At 49.8% G+C, this 24,143-nt stretch overlaps 1 long non-coding RNA gene across 1 annotated transcript in view; it reads left to right on the top strand.

Moving 5' to 3' along the window:
* The first annotated feature begins 17,969 nt into the window (after positions 1-17,969).
* Positions 17,970-24,143, top strand: part of LOC140387237 (uncharacterized) — a 423,153-nt gene continuing 416,979 nt past the window's right edge. Inside the window, exon 1 of the long non-coding RNA XR_011933799.1 lies at positions 17,970-18,090. This is a non-coding gene — a long non-coding RNA (uncharacterized lncRNA). The remainder of the gene's footprint in view (positions 18,091-24,143) is intronic.

Genomic DNA, 24,143 nt, shown 5'->3' with positions numbered 1-24,143 from the left:
TCTGAGCTACCTTGCACACACTCTGACCTACCTCGTTCACACTCTGAGCTACCTCAAGCACACTCTGACCTACCTCGTGCACACTCTGACCTACCCCGCACACACTCTGAGCTATCTCGTCCACACTCTGAGCTACCTCGTGGACAATCTGATCTACACCGTTCACACTCTGAGCAATCGTATACACGCTCCGCGGTACCTCACACACACTCTGACCTACATCGTGCACACTCTGACCTACCTCACACACACTCTGACCTACCTCACACACACTCTGCGGTACCTCACACACACTCTGAGGTACCACACACACACTCTGACCTACCTTACACACACTCTGATGTACCTCACACACACTCTGAGGTACCTCACACACACTCTGACCTACCTCACACACACTCTGACCTACCTCACACACACTCTGAGGTACCTCACACACACTCTGACCTAACTCACACACACTCTGACCTACCTCACACACACTCTGACCTACCTCACACACACTCTGAGGTACCTCACACACACTCTGCGATCCCTCACACACACCCTGAGGTACCTCACACACACTCTGCGGTACCTCACACACACTCTGCCATACCTCAAACACACTCTGAGCTACCTCACACACACTCTGCGATCGCTCACACACATTCTGACCTACCTCGCACACACTCTGCGATACCTCAAACACACTCTGACCTAACTCACACACACTCTGACCTATCTCACACACACTCTGCCATACCTCAAACACACTCTGAGCTACCTCACACACACTCTGCGATCCCTCACACACACTCTGAGCTACCTCGCACACACTCTGCGATACCTCAAACACACACTGCGATACCTCACACACACTCTGCGATCCCTCTCACACACACCGAGGTACCTGACACACAATCTGCGGTACCTCACACTCACTCTGCGATCCCTCACACACACCCTGAGGTACCTCACACACACTCTGCGGTACCTCACACACACTCTGCGATCCCTCACACACATTCTGAGCTACCTCACACACACTCTGCGATACCTCACACACACTCTGCGATACCTCACACACACTCTGAGCTACCTCACACACACTCGGAGCTACCTCACACACACACACTGCGGTACCTCAGACACACTCTGAGCTACCTTCTGCACACTCAGATCTACCTGATGCACACTCTAACCTACCTCGCGGCGCACACTGTGAGCTACTTCGTGCACACTCTGATCTACACCATTCACACTCTGAGCAATCGCATACACGCTCTGCGGTAGCTCACACACACTCTGACCTACCTCACACACAATCTGACCTACCTCACACACACTCTGAAGTACCTCACACTCAATCTGATGTACCTCACACACACCCTGAGGTACCTCACACACACTCTGAGGTACCTCACACACACTCTGCGGTACCTTACACAAAAACTCTGCGATCCCTCACACACACTCTGAGGTACCTCACGCAAACTCTGCGATCCCTCACACACACCCTGCGGTACCTCACACACACTCTGCGGTACCTCACACACACTCTGCGATCCCTCACACACACTCTGACCTACCTCACACACACTCTGACCTACCTCACACACACTCTGACCTACCTCACACACACTCTGAGGTACCTCACACACACTCTGCGATCCCTCACACACACACTGAGCAACCTCACACACACTCTGCGGTACCTCACGCACACTCTGCGATACCTCACACACACTCTGAGCTACCTCACACACACTCTGCGATCCCTCACACACACTCTGAGCTACCTAGCACACACTCTGCGATACCTCAAACACACACTGCGATACCTCACACACACTCTGCGATACCTCACACACACTCTGCGATCCCTCACACACACCCTGAGGTTACTCACACACACTCTGCGGTACCTCACACACACTCTGCAATCCCTCACACACACCCTGAGGTACCTCACACACACTCTACGGTACCTCACACACACTCTGCGATCCCTCACACTCATTCTGTGCTACCTCGTTCACACTCTGAGGTACCTCACACACACTCTGCGATCCCTCACACACACCCTGAGGTACCTCACACACCTCGTGCACACTCTGACCTACCTCGTTCACACTCTGAGCTACCTCAAGCACACTCTGACCTACCTCGTGCACAGTCTGAGCTACCTCGCACACACTCTGACCTACCTCGTTCACACTCTGAGCTACCTCAAGCACACTCTGAACTACCTCGTGCACACTCTGACCTACCCCGCACACACTCTGAGCTATCTCGTGCACACTCTGAGCTACCTCGTGCACACTCTGATCTACACCGTTCACACTCTGAGCAATCGCATACACGCTCTGCGGTACCTCACACACACTCTGACCGACCTCGTGTACACTCTGACCTACCTCACACACACTCTGACCTACCTCACACACACTCTAAAATACCTCACACACACTCTGAGGTACCACACACACACTCTGACCTACCTCACGCACACTCTGACCTACCTCGTTCACACTCTGAGCTACCTCAAGCACACTCTGACCTACCTCGTGCACACTCTGAGCTACCTCGCACACACTCTGACCTACCTCGTTCACACTCTGAGCTACCTCAAGCAAACTCTGACCTACCTCGTGCACACTCTGACCTACCTCGTTCACACTCTGACCTACCTCGTTCACACTCTGAGCTACCTTGTGCACACTCTGAGCTACCTCGTGCACTCTCTGAGCTACGCTGCGGTACCTCACACATACTCTGCGATCCCTCACACACATTCTGAGCTACCTCACAGACACTCTGCGATACCTCACACACACTCTGCGATACCGCACACACACTCTGAGCTACCTCACACACACTCTGAGCTACCTCACACACACTCTGAGCTACCTCACACACACTCTGAGCTACCTCACACACACTCTGAGCTACCTCACACACACTCTGAGCTACCTCACACACACTCTGAGCTCCCACACACACACACACTGCGGTACCTCACACACACCCTGAGCTACCTTCTGCACACTCAGATCTACCTGATGCACACTCTAACCTACGTCGCGGCGCACACTGTGAGCTACCTCGTGCACACTCTGATCTACACCGTTCACACTCTGAGCAATCGCATACACGCTCTGCGGTAGCTCACACACACTCTGACCTACCTCGTGCACACTCTGACCTACCTCACACACACTCTGACCTACCTCACACACACTCTGACCTACCACACACAATCTGACCTACCTCACACACACTCTGAAGTACCTCACTCTCAATCTGAGGCACCTCACACACACTCTGACCTACCTCACACACACTCTGCGATACCTCACACTCAGTCTGAGGTACCTCTCACACACTCTGCGATCCCTCACACACACTCTGAGGTACCTCACACTCACTCTGCGGTACCTCTCACACACACTCTGCGATCCCTCACACACACTCTGAGGTACCTCACACACACTCTGAGGTACCTCACACACACACTCTGCGATCCCTCACACACACTCTGAGGTACCTCACGCACACTCTGAAGTACCTCACACTCAATCTGAGGTACCTCACACACACTCTGAGGTACCTCACACACAGTCTGCGATACCTCACACACACTCTGAGCTACCTCACACACACTCTGCGATACCTCAAACACACACTGCGATACCTCACACACACCCTGAGGTACCTCACACACACTCTTAGGTACCTCACACACACTCTGCGGTACCTCACACACACACTCTGCGATCCCTCACACACACTCTGAGGTACCTCACGCTCACTCTGCGATCCCTCACACACACCCTGAGGTACCTCACACACACTCTGCGGTACCTCACACACAGTCTGCGATACCTCACACACACTCTGAGCTACCTCACACACACTCTGCGATACCTCAAACACACACTGCGATACCTCACACACACTCTGCGATACCTCACGCACACTCTGCGATCCCTCACAAACACTCTGCGGTACCTCACACACACTCTGCGATCCCTCACACACACTCTGAGCTACCTCACACACACACACTGCGGTACCTCACACACACTCTGCGATACCTCACACACACTCTGCGATACCTCACACACACTCTGCGATACCTCACACACACTCTGAGCTACCTCACACACACACACTGCGGTACCTCACACACACTCTGAGCTACCTTCTGCACACTCAGATCTACCTGATGCACACTCTAACCTACCTCGCGGCGCACACTCTGACCTTCCTCGTGCACACTCTGGCCTACCTCACGCACACTCTGAGCTAATGTCTGCGCACTCTGGCCTAGTTCGCCCACACTCTGACCAAGCTCACGCACACTGTGAGCTACCTCGCCCACACTCTGATCTACCTCGCCCACACTCTGAGCTACCTCACGCACACTCTGAGGTACCACACACACACTCTGACCTACCTCACGCACACTCTGACCTACCTCGTTCACACTCTGAGCTACCTCAAGCACACTCTGACCTACCTCGTGCACACTCTGAGCTACCTCGCACACACTCTGACCTACCTCGTTCACACTCTGAGCTACCTCAAGCAAACTCTGACCTACCTCGTGCACACTCTGACCTACCTCGTTCACACTCTGACCTACCTCGTTCACACTCTGAGCTACCTTGTGCACACTCTGAGCTACCTCGTGCACTCTCTGAGCTACTCTGCGGTACCTCACACATACTCTGCGATCCCTCACACACATTCTGAGCTACCTCACACACACTCTGCGATACCTCACACACACTCTGCGATACCGCACACACACTCTGAGCTACCTCACACACACTCTGAGCTACCTCACACACACTCTGAGCTACCTCACACACACTCTGAGCTACCTCACACACACTCTGAGCTACCTCACACACACTCTGAGCTACCTCACACACACTCTGAGCTACCTCACACACACTCTGAGCTACCACACACACACACACTGCGGTACCTCACACACACCCTGAGCTACCTTCTGCACACTCAGATCTACCTGATGCACACTCTAACCTACCTCGCGGCGCACACTGTGAGCTACCTCGTGCACACTCTGATCTACACCGTTCACACTCTGAGCAATCGCATACACGCTCTGCGGTAGCTCACACACACTCTGACCTACCTCGTGCACACTCTGACCTACCTCACACACACTCTGACCTACCTCACACACACTCTGACCTACCACACACAATCTGACCTACCTCACACACACTCTGAAGTACCTCACACTCAATCTGAGGCACATCACACACACTCTGACCTATCTCACACACACTCTGCGATACCTCACACTCAGTCTGAGGTACCTCTCACACACTCTGCGATCCCTCACACACACTCTGAGGTACCTCACACACACTCTGCGGTACCTCTCACACACACTCTGCGATCCCTCACACACACTCTGAGGTACCTCACACACACTCTGAGGTACCTCACACACACTCTGCGGTACCTCACACACACTCTGCGATCCCTCACACACACTCTGAGGTACCTCACGCACACTCTGAAGTACCTCACACTCAATCTGAGGTACCTCACACACACTCTGAGGTACCTCACACACAGTCTGCGATACCTCACACACACTCTGAGCTACCTCACACACACTCTGCGATACCTCAAACACACACTGCGATACCTCACACACACCCTGAGGTACCTCACACACACTCTTAGGTACCTCACACACACTCTGCGGTACCTCACACACACACTCTGCGATCCCTCACACACACTCTGAGGTACCTCACGCTCACTCTGCGATCCCTCACACACACCCTGAGGTACCTCACACACACTCTGCGGTACCTCACACACAGTCTGCGATACCTCACACACACTCTGAGCTACCTCACACACACTCTGCGATACCTCAAACACACACTGCGATACCTCACACACACTCTGCGATACCTCACGCACACTCTGCGATCCCTCACAAACACTCTGCGGTACCTCACACACACTCTGCGATCCCTCACACACACTCTGAGCTACCTCACACACACACACTGCGGTACCTCACACACACTCTGCGATACCTCACACACACTCTGCGATACCTCACACACACTCTGCGATACCTCACACACACTCTGAGCTACCTCACACACACACACTGCGGTACCTCACACACACTCTGAGCTACCTTCTGCACACTCAGATCTACCTGATGCACACTCTAACCTACCTCGCGGCGCACACTCTTACCTTCCTCGTGCACACTCTGGCCTACCTCACGCACACTCTGAGCTAATGTCTGCGCACTCTGGCCTAGTTCGCCCACACTCTGACCAAGCTCACGCACACTGTGAGCTACCTCGCCCACACTCTGATCTACCTCGCCCACACTCTGAGCTACCTCACGCACACTCTGAGTTAATGTCTGCGCACTCTGGCCTAGTTCGCCCACACTCTGACCAAGCTCACACACACTGTGAGCTACCTCGCCCACACTCTGATCTACCTCGTGCACACTCTGAGCTACCTCACGCACACTCTGACGTACCTCGCGCACACTCTGAGCTACCACATGCACACTCTGAGCTACCTCGTGCACACTCTGAGCTACCTCAAGCACACTCTGTCCTACCCCGCACACACTTTGACCTACCTCGTTCTCACTCTGAGCTACCTCGTTCACACTCTGAGCTACCTCAAGCACTCTCTGACATACCTCGTTCACACTCTGACCTACCTCGTTCACACTCTGAGCTACCTCACACACACTCTAACCTACCTCACACACACTCTGAGCTACCTCGTGCACACTCTGAATTACCTCAAACCATTCTGACCTACTTCGCGCACACTTTGAACTACCTCGTGCACACTCTGATCTACACCGTTCACACTCTGAGCAATCGCATACACGCTCTGTGGTACCTCAAGCACACTCTGACCTACCTCGTTCACACTCTGACCTACCTTGTGCACACTCTGACCTACCTCACACACACTCTGACTTACCTCACACACACTCTGAGGTACCTCACTCACACTCTGCGATCCCTCACACACACTCTGCGGTACCTCACACACTCTCTGAGGTAACTCACACACACTCTGCGTTCCCTCACACACACTCTGCGGTATCTCACACACACTCTGCGGTACCTCACACACACTCTGCGGTACCTCACACACACTTTGCGTTCCCTCACACACACTCTGCGGTATCTCACACACACTCTGCCGTACCTCTCGCAAACTCTGAGGTACCTCACACACACTCTGAGGTACCTCACACACACTCTGAGGTACCTCACACACTCTCTGAGGTAACTCACACACACTCTACGTTCCCTCACACACACTCTGCGGTATCTCACACACACTCTGCTGTACCTCACACACACTCTGCGTTCCCTCACACACACTCTGCGGTATCTCACACACACTCTGCGTTACCTCACACACACTCTGCGTTACCTCACACACACTCTGCCGTACCTCTCGCAAACTCTGAGGTACCTCACACACATTCTGAGGCACCTCATGCATACTCACACACTCTGTGACCTACCATGCGCACACCCTGGCCTACCTCGAGCACACCCTGGCCTACCTCGAGCACACTCTGACCTACCTCGTTCACAATCTGAGCTACCTCGAGCACACTCTGACCTACCTCGAGCACACTCTGACCTACCTCGAGCAAACTCTGACCTACCATACGCACACTCTGACCTACCTCGAGCAAACTCTGACCTACCATGCGCACACCCTGACCTACCTCGAGCACACTCTGACCTACCTCGAGCACATTCTGACCTACCTCGAGCAAACTCTGACCTACCATGCGCACACTCTGACCTACCTCGACCACACTCTCACCTACTAGGAAAATTATTATTAGCCAGCAATGCCCACATCAGGTCATTTGTTTAAATTGCCTCCCTAATTGCTTCTGCACTTACATGGTCCAATTTATGGTGTTCATGTTACAAACACACTCCTCAGCCACTTTGGACATCAACACTCAGCTATATCATGGATGTGTGAAAAAAAATGCCCTCTTCAGGTGTGTTTGGTCAAAAAGCAGTTGAGATCTGCAACAATAGATCTGACAATGAAATGGAAGCTGACTCGATAAAGATAGTGGAAATAGAAGGTATTTGAGGAACAGGAACTTGTAGAGATGCAGGAGGAAGCAGGGATTTCAGATTGACTACAACTGTTTATATATGCACCAACAGAGAGAGCACGGATATAATGGCATCCTCCTGGGCAGCACATTCCATCATTTTACAATTCTTACTCATCTCCCAGACATTGCTTCTCCATCAGCTCAAAGTTGAAAACAAACCTCAGCGTGATGGATAAAAGCAAATCACTGCGGATGCTAGAATCTGAAACAAAAACTGAAAATACTGGACAATCGCCGCAGATCTGACAGCATCTTTGGAGAGAGAAAAGAGCAAATGTTTTGACAGCAAGTCATCCAGACTCGAAAGGTTTGCTCAGCATGGTGGTCGCTTGTTTGCCAACATCATTAAGGATAGCATGAGCAAGGGCGGTGAATAAAATTCAGACACAGATCCACCATGACCTAACTAGATGCTGAAGCAGGCTTGGAAGATCTCTGCCTATCCCATTTTTTCTTCCAGATCTGTTTGAGGAACGGAGTCTTGGCCTCCTCCTGATCCAAAGCAGGCAACAATTTGGTCCAATTATCCTCGCGAAAGGAATTGATTGTGCTCCAATATGATGATAACACCCTGACAGATGAAGATGTATTCAGTCAGACATGGCAAGGGGACAAAATAACTTGCTATTCAAATCAGAAAAAAGTGAAGAGTGATCTTTTGATCTGCTACGTTGGGAACGATATGCATCTGGTTACAAAGGAAAATCACTCCACTTTGAACCTCGTCCTATTTGCTTTCCACTACTCTGATGTAAGATAGCTTCTATTTTCTCATTTCTTTCCCCTTGATTTCCATTGTCTCTCTGCAACAAAAGTCTCCATTTCCAGGCAAATAAAAAGCTTTAATGTTTGCCATTTTTGCCGAGAAGTCACCTATATAAATGGTAATTTCAGAGACATTGGCTCGTGAGATTGGAGAGAGTTTTAACTTGCTTGCAAGGGTGTGGGAACCCAAAGGGAACACTATGGTGGGTGGTGGGGGTATCAAGGTGCAAAGGATATTGGGCGATAGGGATAGTACTTTAATAGGAAGGAGTAAGGTATCAGATGGGTTAAGCATAAGACGGAAATAATAATATACCAGTTTGGGTTAAAATGCATGTATCTGAATGCATGGTGGGTGGTGAATTGTTAAGCTCTAGGCACAGTTAGCAATGTGGACAGGTGATTGTGGTAGTATGTATTAGGGGTCATGTGGGACTGGAAGCCCTAATGTCATTGGCTGACAACCGGGTCCTGGTTGCCCGTTGACCTCTAGCTCCGCCCTGAAGGCGGAGTATAAGAAGCCGGAGTCCTCCCCCACAGGCCATTCTACTATCGAGCTGCGGGGGAACAGACACGCTTAATAAAGCCTCATCGACTTCACTCTATTCGTCTCACGGAGTCTTTGTGCGCTACAATTTATTAAGCGTGTCTAAAAAGGACTATGGAGCTCAGGATCATCCCGGAATGCCTGAGGATCAGCCCCCACGCAGTGAACGCGGCAGCAGCCTTCAAGCACTGGCAGACTTGTTCCGAGGCCTACCTCAGAACGGCCACCAGCCGGGTCACAGAAGACCAAAAACTACAGGTCCTGCACTCGAGGGTTAGCACGGAGATTTTCTCATCTCATCGAAGACGCGGAGGATTTCCAGACGGCGTTCGCAGCACTGAAAAGTCTCTATGTCCGCCCAGTTAACCAAATCTACGCTCGCTACCAGCTCGCGACGAGATGGCAAGGTCCCGGAGAATCGATGGACGAATTCTACGCCGCGCTGCTGATTTTGGGACGAGCCTGCAGCTGCCCTTCGGTGAACGCAAATGAACACACGGACATGTTAATGCGCGATGCTTTTGTGGCAGGTATGAATTATATAGGCCATTTTGTCCACCCCCGCCGCCATCTTGTGACCCCCCAGCCATGTGCGATGTATGGGGGTAGCCATTTTGTTCATCCCCGACACCATCTTGGACGGCAACAACGGACCCCACTCCACTACTACAACCACGTCTCGCTTCAATTACGCTCGATCAAGCTCGGCCCCGGACACTCCAGACGACGACGACAACGGTGCTAATAAACGGCCACGAGACACCATGCCTAGTCGACTCCAGGAGCACGGAGAGCTTTATCCACCCCGACACGGTAAGACGCTGTTCCGTGACCACCTATCCCAGCGCACAAAAGATTTCCCTAGCTGCAGGATCCCACTCCGGACAGATCCAAGGTTTCTGCATAGTTACCCTAACGGTGCAGGGGAGGGAGTTCAAAAACTACAAACTACACGTCCTTCCCCAACTCTGCGCCCCCACTTTACTGGGATTAGATTTCCAGTGCAATCTACAGAGCCTTACGTTCAAATTCGGCGGCCCAATACCCCCACTCACTATCTGCGGCCTCGCAACCCTCAAGATGCAACCCCCGTCCTTGTTTGCGAACCTCACCACGGATTGCAAACCCGTCGCCACTAGGAGCAGACGGTACAGCGCCCAGGACCGGACCTTCATTCGGTCCGAAGTCCAGCGGCTACTAAAGGAAGGCATAATCCAGGCCAGCAATAGTCCCTGGAGAGCACAGGTGGTAATAGTGAAGACAGGGGAGAAACAAAGGATGGTCATAGACTATAGCCAGACCATCAACAGGTACACACAACTAGACGCGTACCCTCTCCCCCGCATACCCGACATGGTCAATCGGATTGCCCAATATAAAGTCTACTCCACCGTGGACCTCAAGTCCGCCTACCATCAGCTCCCCATCCGCCCAAGTGACCGCAAGTACACAGCCTTCGAGGCAGACGGGCGATTATACCATTTCCTAAGGGTCCCATTTGGCATCACAAACGGGGTCTTGGTCTTCCAACGGGAGATGGACCGAATGGTTGATCAACATGGGTTGCGGGCCACGTTCCCGTACCTCGACAATGTAACCATCTGCGGCCACGATAAGCAGGACCACGACGCCAACCTCCAAAAATTCCTCCAGACCGCCAAAGCCTTGAACCTCACGTACAACGAGGACAAGTGCGTTTTTAGCACCAACCGGCTAGCCATTCTGGGCTACGTAGTGCGCAATGGGATAATAGGCCCCGACCCCGAACGTATGCGCGCCGTCATGGAATTTCCCCTCCCGCACTGCTCAAAAGCCCTGAAACGCTGCCTGGGTTTTTTTTCATACTACGCCCAGTGGGTCCCCCAGTACGCAGACAAGGCCCGCCCCTAATACAGACCACGACCTTCCCTCTGTCGACAGAGGCTTGCCAGGCCTTCAGCCGCATCAAAGCGGATATCGCAAAGGCCACGATGCGCGCCATCGACGAGTCCCTCCCCTTCCAGGTCGAGAGCGACGCCTCCGACGTAGCTCTAGCGGCCACCCTTAACCAAGCGGGCAGACCCGTGGCCTTTTTCTCTCGAACCCTCCACGCTTCAGAAATCCGCCACTCCTCAGTGGAAAAGGAAGCCCAAGCCATAGTGGAAGCTGTGCGACATTGGAGGCATTATCTGGCCGGCAGGAGATTCACTCTCCGCACCGACCAACGGTCGGTAGCCTTCATGTTCGATAATGCACTGCGGGGCAAAATCAAAAACGACAAGATCTTAAGGTGGAGGATCGAGCTCTCCACCTTCAACTACGAGATTTTGTATCGTCCCGGAAAGCTGAACGAGCCGTTCGATGCCCTATCCCGCGGCACATGTGCCAACGCACAAATTAACCGCCTCCAAACCCTCCACGAGGACCTCTGCCACCCGGGGGTCACTCGGTTTTTCCTCTTTATCAAGTCCCGCAATCTCCCATACTCTTTAGAGGAGGTCCGTACAGTCACAAGGGACTGCCACATCTGCGCGGAATGCAAACCGCATTTTTTCAGGCCGGATGGTGCGCACCTGATTAAGGCTTCCCGCCCCTTTGAACGCCTTAGTCTCGATTTCAAAGGGCCCCTCCCCTCCACCGACCGCAACACATACTTCCTTAATGTGGTGGACGAATACTCCCGCTTCCCATTCACCATTCCCTGCTCTGACATGACCGCGGCCGCAGTCATTAAAGCCCTGAACACCATCTTCACACTGTTCGGTTGCCACGCATACGTCCACAGCGACAGGGGGTCCTCTTTCATGAGTGACGAGCTGCGCCAGTTCATGCTCAGCAAGGGCATAGCCTCAAGCAGGACGACCAGCTACAACCCCCGGGGGAACGGGCAAGTAGAGAGGGAGAACGGCACGGTCTGGAAGACCGTCCTACTGGCCCTACGGTCCAGGGACCTCCCAGTTTCACGGTGGCAGGAGGTCCTCCCAGACGCTCTCCATTCCATCCGGTCGCTATTATGTACGAGCACTAATCAAACGCCCCATGAGCGTCTCCTTGTCTTCCCTAGGAGGTCCTCCTCTGGAACGTCGCTGCCGACCTGGCAGGAGGCCCCAGGACCCATCTTGCTCCGAAAGCATGTGCGGGCACACAAGGCGGACCCGTTGGTCGAAAGGGTTCACCTCCTCCACGCGAACCCGCAGTACGCTTACGTGGAGTACCCCGACGGCCGACAGGACATGGTCTCCCTGCGGGATCTGGCGCCCGCCGGCAACGCACACACCCCCCCGACACCATTCACCCAACCCCCCCCCTTCCAGCCACTGCCGCACCCCGCGACCGCCCCCTTCCCAGGAGGATCGGTTCCCCTCCCCTCAGGCCTGACCAAGAATAAAGCCCAAGCTGAAACCGTAAAGCTCCCGGAGACGACAACACCGGTACAAGCACCACCGCCACCACCAGGGCCGAGGCGATCGACACGGACGACCAGACCGCCCGACCGACTCGTGGCGTCGATCTAAATCAATATATGGACTTTTCACAAGAACATTTTGCTTTTCTCCCGATACCTTCTGTAAATAGTTGAAACAGGACAAAATTGTACATACTGTATTACCATGTGAATGTTTTCCTCCCAGGACCAGCCCTGTAAACCCTTACCACCATGCGAAGCATCACCCCGCCGGGTTCATTTTTGACAAGGGGTGAATGTGGTAGTATGTATTAGGGGTCATGTGGGACTGGAAGCCCTAATGTCATTGGCTGACAGATCCCGGGTCCTGGTTGGCCGTTGACCTCTAGCTCCGCCCTGAAGGCGGAGTATAAGAAGCCGGAGTCCTCCCCCGCAGGCCATTCTACTATCGAGCTGCGGGGGAACAGACACGCTTAATAAAGCCTCATCGACTTCACTCTATTCGTCTCACGGAGTCTTTGTGCGCTACAGTGATATTGTGCCTTTAACAGAGATCTGGCTCAAAGAAATACAGGGCTGGATATCAGATATTCCTAGATACAAGGAGCTGGATTCTCCATTTGGGAAACTAAGTACTCACGGCAGTGTGAAAACTTTGGTCTTTTACGCCAGGAAAACTGGCGCAAAATGGCCACAGATTCGCCGTTTTGCTGGGGTCTAGCAGGGTGGCAGAGTAGAGCTCGCAGCTCTAGCTGCCGATATGGCCCTGAGCATTTCCGGTTCCGTGGCCGCGCATGTGCACGGCGGCGGCCTGCAGCGGCCACACTGTGCTTCGAGGCGGACTCAGCCCACAGACCCAGGCTGCACGCGCATCCTGGACCGCCCACCCACAGTGGCTCCAGCCCTGAATGAAGCCCCCCCCTTCCCATGGATCAGCCATCCCCCAACTGTGGTGGTACTGGACTGAGTCCGCAGTGAGGTTCCCGGACGGTGTGGGCACACACCATTGGGAACTCGGCCGGTTAGGGATGGAGCATCGTGGGGCGGGCCTCAGGCAATGGCCTGAGGCTGTGGATACTTGGCGTGACCAAGAGTCCTCCTCGAGTACGCCACTTTTCAGGGAGCGGAGGATCCAAAAACCTGCGCCGCTCCCAATTTCGGTGTCAAAACGGATTCTCCTCCCCATCACCGAACGTGATTTTGGGGGGTGGAGAATCCAGCCCAAGGAGTTCTGGAGAGGTAGGAAAGGTTTGGTAGCATTGAGTAAGGAGCGGTGGACAGAATGATGTCCCAGGCTCAAGGGCAAAATCTACTCAGCTAGTGCTGAGAAGTAAAAAGTGCATTGGTCTGTGTATTTTGTCGGCCACCAACTAGTGCGGAAGATGTAGAGGAACAAATATGCAGGGAAATTTGAAAAAAGTGTAAGTGTCAGAGACGAGTTCAAACAGGCGGATTTAATTATTTGAATATAGGGCGGGATTCTCTGGTCTACCAGCCGCGTGTCACTCGGCTTCGCTCCATTTGCTGATGGCGGGCTTTTGTATTCCCGCCGCTTGCCAATGGTATTTTCCATTGTCACCAACCCATGTCCTGCAGATCCCACTGGCAGGAGTCCACGCCCGGTGAGAAAATTGAATCGCAACGACCATTGAATCCTGGTCATAGACTGGAAAAGTAGTTGTGTAAAGGTCAGGGAAGGGCAGGCATGTTTCCGTGTCAAGGTCCCGGGTTCGACTCCCGCATAGGTCACTGTCCGTGTGGAGTCTGCACGTTCTCCCCGTGTCTGAGTGGGTTTCCTCCGGGTACTCCGGTTTCCTCCCATAAGTTCCAAAGGACATGCTGTTAGGTGAATTGGACATTCTGGATTCTCCCTCTGTGTACCCGAACAGAAGCCAGAGTGTGGTGGCTCGGGGATTTTCACAGTAACTTCCTTACAGTGTTAATGTAAGCCTACTTGTGACAATAATAAAGATTATTATTATTATATATTCAGGTGAATTTCCTGCAGCGCTATGAATCCTGTCCAGGGAGAAGGAAGCAATATTGGACCCAGTCCTCAGGAATATATTGGGACAAGTGCATCCAGATTCTGAAGAGTAACATTCAGAGGACTGTTATCATTGTATCATAGGGTTTAGGTCATTTATGTGAAATCGCAAGTAGTAATGCAGAGTCGGAATAATTAAATGTGTGGCTGGGAGAGAGTTGGCATCAACTGTATAAGAATAAAGCAAAGCTCAACATGAAAAACTGTAACTGAACAATGGGAAAGTGCTACAAACAAAGTCACAGCTGACACCACAGAGCCAAGTGTGACATGTTTAACGCCGGGAGGAGAACTCTCCACAGCCGTTAAAAATGCAATTCACAGGGATAGTCATCATGGATCTCTAGAATCTTAACACACTTGTGAACGTCATTTGGTGGAGTTTATTTCCGCTATCTTGCGATGAATGTGGAAATTGTCATATATTATGTTTCAGATTTGTGGCAGTAAGATATTAAAAACTAGTTAAAAAACAAACATATAGGCACTATGTCTACCAAAGCTGTAATTAAGGTGTTGTAAAAGGTGGGTGATGATTGATTTTTAACCTTTTACCCAGTTTACAGAGATGGCTAATGGAACATTGTATTAATGGCTGGAGATTCCCTAGAGAGTAGATACTATATGAGGAATTCTATTTGGCCCTAGCTGAGCAGGTCCTATGACATCTTGCTGGGATAGAAATGATGTAATTAATGAGAGGAGCCAAGCCTTTCTGTAGTTTTAGAGACTGTTATAAGATTTTAAGTTGAACAGCAGTTTGCTACAGGATTGGAATCTGACAAGACAGAAGGATTTTCAGGTTACTCCTGAAAAGTGGTCCTCTCCAATGTCTGAACAGATAAGCAAGTAACCTGTTTTGTTAACTTCACATATTAGTGGCATTTGAATTGCATTGGTTGCTCAATTGGAATTAGTGGCAGGTATAGATAGGACGTTTTTGCCTTTTTATTTAAGAACTGTTTAACTGATCATTGTAAAGCTATTTTCTTTGACGTTAAGGCGGTCGATTCTATGTTTAAATTAAAGTTTGTTTCAACATCAAGTATTGGTCAGCGTCATCACTCCTGGGGTGAAGCGTCCTTTTCTCACAGTTTTACAAATTGAAACATTGTTTGGTGTTCTCGCCTGGTGTCCTGTCTAGTATTCCAACAATCTCAAAAAACGAGCTATCAGAATGGTTCCCCAACAAAGTCTTTTCCCATAGACCCCAGCATTTTTCTGTTATTTTTCAGGGGCGGAAAGCGATTACAGACACAGTATAAATGACTGATTATTAATACATTCTCTAGCTCCATTTGAAGTTGGATGATGACACCTCATTGGTTGCTGGAAGCTGGAAAGAGTTTTGTAGAAATGGTTAGCAGAGTGAACAGTCTAAGAAGAAAAGGTACATGTTTAAGAACCAAAGTGATGATTGTTAAAAAGAGGCAGAGAGTAATGAAAAATATATTAAAGAAGTCGATGATCAGGTTGTGGAATTGTCCCCGATATACTTACTGAGGTAGTAATGTAGAATCATAGAATAGAATCATAGAATCCCTGCAGGAGTAGGCCATTCGGTCTATTGAGTCTGCACTGACACTCCAACAGAGCATGCTACCTAGGCTCAAACCCCAGCCCAATCCCCATAACCCCATAACCCCGTAACCCCACCTAACCTACACATCTTTCGACTCTAAGGGGAAATTTTTAGCATGGCCAAACCCAGTCCCTAGTGCTGTGAGGCAGCAATGCTAACCGCTGTGCCGCTGTGCTGCAAGAATATAATTGCATTGGACGCGCACTGGCAAAGGTTCATTCAATTGGTCCCTATGATGCCAGGGTTGCCCTTTGATGGAAGTCTGAATACATTGGGTCTATCTTCGCTGAAGTTGAGAAGAATGAGAGACGGTCTCATTGAAACCTTCAGAATTCTGCAGGGACTTTGATAAGGTGGTGCTGTCATATTGGCCAGAATTCTCCAGTCATTGCCATTCATTTTTCCTGCCTGTAGCGTACCCCCGCCCGTCGGTTTCCCGGTGGCTTGGCGTGGTTACAATGGGAAATTCCATTAACACACAATGGGAAGATAGAATCCCACTGCCAGTGCATAGCGCACAGCCAAGGAACAGGTTGATAGGGGACAAATCCAGCCCATTGTTTCCACTGGCTGGGAAACAGTCAATACCAGGCCGCAATCTCAGCATAAGAGAGTCCAATAATTTAGAACTGAAATGAGGAGGAATCAGTTCACTCAAAAGGGCTGTGAAAAGCAATGGTATTGTTACTGGACCCAAGGTAATCTTCTGGTGGACACAGGTTAGCACTACTGCCTCACACCACTGGCACTCGGTTCGATACCGAGCTTGGATCTCTGTCTGTTTGGAGTTTACATGTTCTCCCTGTGTCTGCATGCGTTTCCTCTGGGTGATCCAGTTTTCCCCAGTCCAAAAGATGTACAGGTGAGGTGGATTGGCCATGCTAAATTGCTTCTTAGAGTCGAATAGGTCAGGTGGGGTTATCAGGTTACGGGAATATGGAGGGGCCATGGGCCTAGGTAGAGTATTCTTTCGAAGGGTCGGTGCAGAGTTGATGGACTAAATGGGCTCCTTCTGCACTTAAGGAATTTGATGATTCTATGATTCCTGTTGTGTGGTATTTAATATTATCCATATATTTTATCCACGGCCTCAATAGGGATTGGTAAGCTTATGCCATGACCTACCTGTTTTAGTATTAATTCCTGTCTCCCTATATTGCTTACTAATGTGTCCTGTCCCCTGTAGTCATTTGTGTAGGTCGACAGCAAGGCCTCTTTGTTATCTGGTGTGGTTTTTTCGAACTTCTCTGGATTTTGGCATGATTAAGTGTTTAAAGTCTTCCTCTAAATTTGATTTGTAGTTAATGTGGAATCAGGCAAGACAAGATTGATCCCTTTCCAGAAAGGTGTTTATACCTGCAGTTCCAGCTAAGGTGCATATTATCCAAGTCCAAACAATCGTACCGATGACGATCCTGTTCACTTACCTCTAATTTCACTTTTATCTTCCAGTTCTACAACAAAAAATGGCAGTTGATGAATATTTATTTTGCGCACGTGAAGTTGGAGACAGCCTGAATGAGGTAGCCAGAGTGAGGATTCAAAGTTGATATTTTGGAGCAGTGTGGTAATTAAAGAGGTAAGTGATAAATCTAATTTTCCTGTTTTTCTTTCAGTTATAAATTTAGTGGTCTTATTAGCTGGCAAAAAGGAGCTGCCCCCACCCAAATAGCTGAGTGGCAGTTATCTGTCAATCACCTGAAGCCTGATTAGAGGCAAGAGGTGTAAATTGCATTCTTCTGTTTTAAGCCTAACTCGTGTGATTCATCTCAGTTTAGATGAGCATAATAGAGAGAGGCATAAGTGCACCTTCAGTAAGCTTTCCGTACGTGAAATTGAAGACAGCCTGAGTGAGGCAGCCAGAGTGGGAATTCAAAGTTGTTAAATTGGGAGAGGAGGTGCTTTTTCCCTTTTTGGCTTGTTTTCTTTCTTCTTGCTTTGTAACTGTTAATCTGAAGGGAAAGATCCAGAGAGCATCCTGGGAAAGTAAGTGATATGAAGACTTACCTCGGGTATCTGCAGCGATAAGCGTAGGTAAGAATTTAATACATTTTCTTTCAAAATTTAATTGGGGACAGAAATGTCGGTCAGTGGGGTTAAGTACTGCACTTGTGCGATGTGGGAGATCCGTGATGCTTCCAGCGTCTCGGACGACGACATCTGCATATAGTGCACCCAGTTGCAGCTCCTCGCAGACCGCATGGATAGGTTGGAGCAGTAGTTGGATGCACTTAGGAGCATGAAGCTGGTGAAAAATGCCAGAGACCGGAGTTTTAATGATATGGTGAAACCCAAGGTGCAGGCAGATCGATGGGCGACCGCTAGATGGGGCAGGCAAACAGTGCAGGAATCCATGTGGCCATCCCCCTCTCTAACAAGTATACCGTTGTGGATACTGTTGGGCAGGGATGGACTATCAGGGATGACAGCAGCAGCAGTCAGAGCAGTGGCACCACGGCTGGCTCTGTTGATAAGCTGGGAGGGACAAGGAGCAGTAGAGCAATAGTTATAGGGGACTCCACAGTCAGGGGCACAGATAGGCGCTTCGGTGGACTGAAAGATTACAGGATGGTATGTTGCCTCCCTGGTGCCAGGGTATAGGGTGTCTCTGAAAGTGGAGAAAGCATTCTGAAGGGAGAGGGTGAACAGCCAGAGGTCATAGTAAACAGAGGTACTAACGACAGAGGCAGGAAGAGGGATGAGGTCTTTCGGAAGGAGTTCAGGCAGTTAGGCAGAAAGCTAAAAAACAGGACCTCGATGGTTATAATCTCAGGATTACCCCCTGTGCCACGTGCCAGTGAGGCTAGAAATAGAAGGATAGTGCAGCTAAATACATAGCTAAACTGGTGGTGTAGGAGGGAGAGTTTCAGATTTTTGGACCATTGGGATCTCTTCCGGGGAGGTGGGACCTGTAAAAGAAGTACAGGTTGCATCTAAACTGGAAAGGCATAAATATCCTGGCTGGGAGGTTTGCTGGTGTCTCTTGGGAGGATTTAAACTAGTATGGCAGGGGGTTGGGAACCAGAGGGTTAGCTTAGGTGTAATAACTGAAGGGGAAATAGAGGACAAAAATAAGAGAACAACATCACCCGTTTGCTCAAACGCAGTGGTTTGAAGTTTATTTGTTTCATCGCCAGATGTATAGCGGGTAAGGCAGATGAATTTAGGGCCCTGATTCGTGCTTGGAATTACGATGTTGTGGCTATCACAGAAACATGCTTAAAGGAAGGGCAGGATTGGCAGCTGAATGTTGGAGGATATAGGCGCTTCAGGAGAGATAGAGGGGGATATAAAAGGGGTGGGGGAGTAGCATTATTCGTTCAGGAAAATATTACAGCTGTACTGAGGGAGGACACCTCGGAGGGCTCATACAATGAGGCAATTTGAGTAGTGGTCAGAAACAGGAAAGGGGCAATCACAATGTTAGGGGTTCATTACAGGCCCCCCAACTGCCAGTGAGATATAGAGGAGCAGATAGGTAGAGAGATGGAAGATAAAAGTGAAATTAGAGGTAAGTGAACAGGTGCAAAAGTAACAGGGTTGTTGTGGTAGGGGATTTTAATTTCCCCTATATTGACTGGAACTCATTTAGTGCTCAGGACTTGGATGGGGCAGAGTTTGAAAGGTATATCCAGGAAGCCTTCTTGATGCAAAATGCAGATAGTCCAACTGGGGAAGGGACAGTACTGGACCTGGGATTAGAACAAAGAACAAAGAAAAGTTACAGCACAGGAACAGGCCCTTAGGCCCTCCAAGCCTGCGCCCATCCAGATCCTCTATCTAAAACTGTTGCCTATTTTCTAAGGATCTGTATCCCTCTGCTCCCTGCCCATTCATGTATCTGTCTAGATACATCTTAAATGATGCTATTGTGCCCGCCTCTATCACCTCCGCCGGCAATGCGTTCTAGGCACCCACCGCCCTCTGCGTAAAGAATTTTCCACGCATATCTCCCTTAAACTTTTCCCCTCTCACCTTGAACTCGTGACCCCTAGTAATTGAGTCCGTATTTCTAATGAAAATAATCCTAATCTACTCAACCTCTCTTCATAGCTAGCGCCCTCCATACCAGGCAACATGGCATGGTGAACCTCCTCTGCACCTTCTCCAACGCATCCACATCCTTTTGGTAATGTGGCGACCAGAACTGTATGCAGTATTCCAAATGTGGCTGAACCAAAGTCTTATCCAACTGTAACATGACCTGCCAACTCTTGTGCTCAATACCCCTTCCAATGAAGGAAAGCATGCCGTATGCCTTCTTGACCACTCTATCGACCTGCGCAGCCACCTTCAGGGTACAATGGACCTGAACACCCAGATCTCTCTGCACACCAATTTTCCCCAGGGCTTTTTCATTTACTGTATAGTTCGCTCTTGAATTGGATCTTCCAAAATGCATCACCTCGCATTTGCCGGATTGAACTCCATCTGCCATTTCTCCGCCCAACTCTCCAATCTATCTATATTCTGCTGTATTCTCTGACAGTCCCCTTCACTATCTGCTACTCCACCAATCTTAGTGTCATCTGCAAACTTGCTAATCAGACCATCTATACCTTCCTCCAGATCATTTATGTATATCACAAGCAACAGTGGTCCCAGCACGGATCGTTGTGGAACACCACTGGTCACAGTTCTCCATTTTGAGAAACTCCCTTCCACTACTACTCTCTGTCCCCTGTTGCCCAGCCAGTTCTTTATCCATCTAGCTAGTACACCCTGGACCCCATGAGACTTCACTTTCTCCATCAGCCTACCATGGGGAACCTTATTAAACGCCTTACTGAAGTCCATGTATATGTTACCTACAGCCCTTCCCTCATCAATCAACTTTGTCACTTCCTCAAAGAATTCTATTAAGTTGGTAAGACATGACCTTCCCTGCATAAAACCATGTTGCCTATCACTGATAAGCCCATTTTCTTCCAAATGGGAATACATCCTATCCCTCAGTATCTCCTCCAGCAGCTTCCCTACCACTGACATCAGGCTCACCGGTCTATAATTACCTGGATTATCCCTGCTACCCTTCTTAAACAAGGGGACAACATTAGCAATTCTCCAATCCTCCGATATCTCACCCGTGTTCAAGGATGCTGCAAAGATATCTGTTAAGGCCCCAGCTATTTCCTCTCTCACTTCCCTCAGTATTGGGAAATGAGCCTGGACAGGTGGTTGAGGTTTTAGTAGGGAGACATTTTGGGAGTAGTGGCCACAATTCCATAAGTTTTGGGGTACTTTTTGAATAGGATAGGGTTAAGGTGCTAAACTGGGGAAATTCAAATTACGGTAGCATTAGGCAGGAATTGAAGAATTTGGATTGGCTGTGGCTGTTGGAGGGTAAATCAACATCGGACACGTGGGAGTCTTTCAAGCGAAAGTCACATTCCTGAAAGAATGAAGGATAAGTATGGGATGTTTAGGGAGCCTTGGATAATGAGGGATATTGGGGACATCGTCAAAAAGAAAAAGGAGGCTTATCTTCGGTCTAGAAGGGTGGGGACAGTCAAAACCTTTGAGCAGTATAAAGAAAGTAGGAAGGCACTTAAGTGGGAAATTAGCAGGGCTAGGAGGGGTCATGAAAAGTCCTTGGCAAGACGGATTAAAGTGAATCAAAAAGCTTTTTATTCATATGTAAAAATCAAGAGACTGGCCAGGGAAAGGACTGGACCATTTAAGGACAGGGGGGGAATCTATGTGTTGAGCTAGAGGAAATGGGCGAGTTACTAAATGAGGTACTAAATAAGTACTTTGCATCAGTGTTCACCTAAGAAAAGGACTTTATGGAAGATGATTCTTGGGTAGGGTGTGTAGGTAGTCTGGGTCATGTTGACATCAAAAGGGAGGAGGTATTGAGTGTTTTAAAATACAAAGGTAGATAAGTCTCCTGGGCCAGATGGGATTTACCCCATAATACTGAGGGAAGCACGTGAAGAAATTGCTGGGAACTTGACTGACATTTTTGTATCCTCATTCGCTACAGGTGAGATCCCAGAGGACTTTAGAATAGCTAATGTAGTGTGGCTGTTTAAGAAAAGTAGCAGGGATAATTCAGGAAACTATAGGCCAGTGAGCCTCATGTTGGTAGTAGGTATATTATTGTAGAGAATTCTCAGTGACAGGATTTATACCCATTTGGAAACAAAAAGACTCATTAGCGATAGACAGCATGGTTTTGTGAAGGGGAAAAAACCAAGTTAGCCTCACTAACTTGATCAAGTTTTTTGAAGTGACAAAGTTGATTGATGAGGGGAGGGTGATGGATGCTGTTTACATAGACTTCAGTAAAGCCTTTGACAAGGTGCCTCATGGCAGACATGTCCAAACGGTGAAGTCACACGGGATCAGAGGTGAGGTGGCCAGTTCGATACAGAACTGGCTCGGTCACAGAAGGCAGAGGGTAGCAGTAAAAGGGCGTTTTTCTGAATGGAAAGTTGTGATTAGTGGTGCTCCACAAGGATCTGTGCTTGGGCCTCTGTTGTTGGTAGTATACGTAAACGATTTGGAGGAAATTGTACCTGGTCTGATTAGTATTTTTGCGGATGACACCAAGATTGGTGGAGTGGCAAATCGTGTTGAGGATTGTCAGAGGATACATCAGGACATCGATAGGTTGAAGACTTGGGCAGAGAAATGGCAAATGAAGTTTAATCCGGACAAATGTGAGGCAATGCATTTTGGTAGATCTAACATTGAGGGGAAATATACAGTCAATGGAAAAACTCTTCGGAATATGGAAAGTCAGAGAGATCAAGGTGTACAGGTCCACAGACCTTTGAAAGTGGCAGCGCAAGTGCACAAGGTAGGGGACAAGTGGAAGGCATACAGAATGCTTGACTTCATTGGACAGGGCATCGAGTGTGAAAACTGGCAGGTCATGCTACAGTTGTATAGAACCTTGGTAAGGCTGCAATTGGAATACTACGCACAATTCTGGTCGCCAAACTACCAGAAGGATGTGGAGGCTTTGTAGAGGGTGCAGAGGAGGTTTACCAGGATGTTGCCTGGTCTGGAGAGGATGAATAGACTCAGACTGTTTTCATTAGAATGATGGAGGTTGATAGGCAACCTGAAAGAGGTCTACAAGGTTATGAGGGGTATGGATAGAGTGGATAGGCAGGCACTCTTTCGCAGTCTGGAGGGGTAAGTCACTATGCTGCACAGGCTTAAGGTCCTTGGGGAAAAGTTTAGAGGAGATGTGCGAGGTAGGTATTTTACACAGATTGTGGTGAGTGCCTGGAACGCGTTGTCAGGGGAGGTTGTGGAAGCAGATACATTAACGGTGTTCAAAAAGCATCTCAACAAACACATGGATCGGATGGGTACAGAGGGATATGGCACTAGGAAGTGCTGAGAGTTTTGGCCAAGGATGGTATCATGAGTGGCACTGTCCTGGAGGGCCGAAGAGCCTGTTACTGTGCTGTATTGTTCTTTGTTCTTCATGCCCCTCACAGAATGCAACTTGTATAACATCAGGGGGGGGATTCTCCAATATCGGCGTGATGGCCGCCGACTGGCGGCAAAAACGGCGCGAATCAGTCCGGCATCGCGCCGCCCCAAAGGTGCGGAAGTCTCCGCATCTTGAGCGGCCGAGCCCTCACCTTGATGGGCTAGGCCCACGCCGGACTG

The sequence above is a fragment of the Scyliorhinus torazame genome, chromosome 12 (assembly GCF_047496885.1).
Source record: "Scyliorhinus torazame isolate Kashiwa2021f chromosome 12, sScyTor2.1, whole genome shotgun sequence".
In the NCBI taxonomy this organism is placed as follows: Eukaryota; Metazoa; Chordata; class Chondrichthyes; order Carcharhiniformes; family Scyliorhinidae; genus Scyliorhinus; species Scyliorhinus torazame.
This window is presented reverse-complemented; position numbering and strand designations above follow the sequence as displayed.